Source organism: Trachymyrmex cornetzi, unplaced genomic scaffold (genome assembly GCF_001594075.2).
Source record: "Trachymyrmex cornetzi isolate Tcor2-1 unplaced genomic scaffold, Tcor1.1 scaffold732, whole genome shotgun sequence".
Taxonomy (NCBI): Eukaryota; Metazoa; Arthropoda; class Insecta; order Hymenoptera; family Formicidae; genus Trachymyrmex; species Trachymyrmex cornetzi.
The window spans coordinates 88,106-88,527 of NW_017300062.1; positions in this window are offsets into that span (position 1 = coordinate 88,106).

The window sequence follows — 422 nt, forward strand, 5'->3', positions numbered from 1 at the left end:
GTAGTATTTCTTTCTGGCGGACGCGGTTGGTGAAAAATGAGATCATCGTTGTCTGGCGAAATAAGGTTTGCTACTACAGTGGAATTTATTCTATCTTCGGCGTCAATTGATTCATCAGAATCTTGCGAATCCTCTTCGGCAATATCGGTTAGTATTAGTGGTTGTCGAGATCTCAAATTATAGCTATTAGTGGAGGTGGTCGGTATTTCTTCCGGCGTTGTGCTACGAGTGTTTCTACTTCTACTGTTTCTAGTTGTTCTACAAGTTGTATCTTTCGATGAATTTCTTCCTGTTTTTGGTCCGGGATTTTTAAGCTTGGTGTTTCTTGCGGAGAGTGGGGGGAAGGAGGGGGAGGGAGAAGATTCCTCAGGCCTACGATAATTAGCAGCCATTGACCTTGTTACGGGTCGACGGTTATGAAG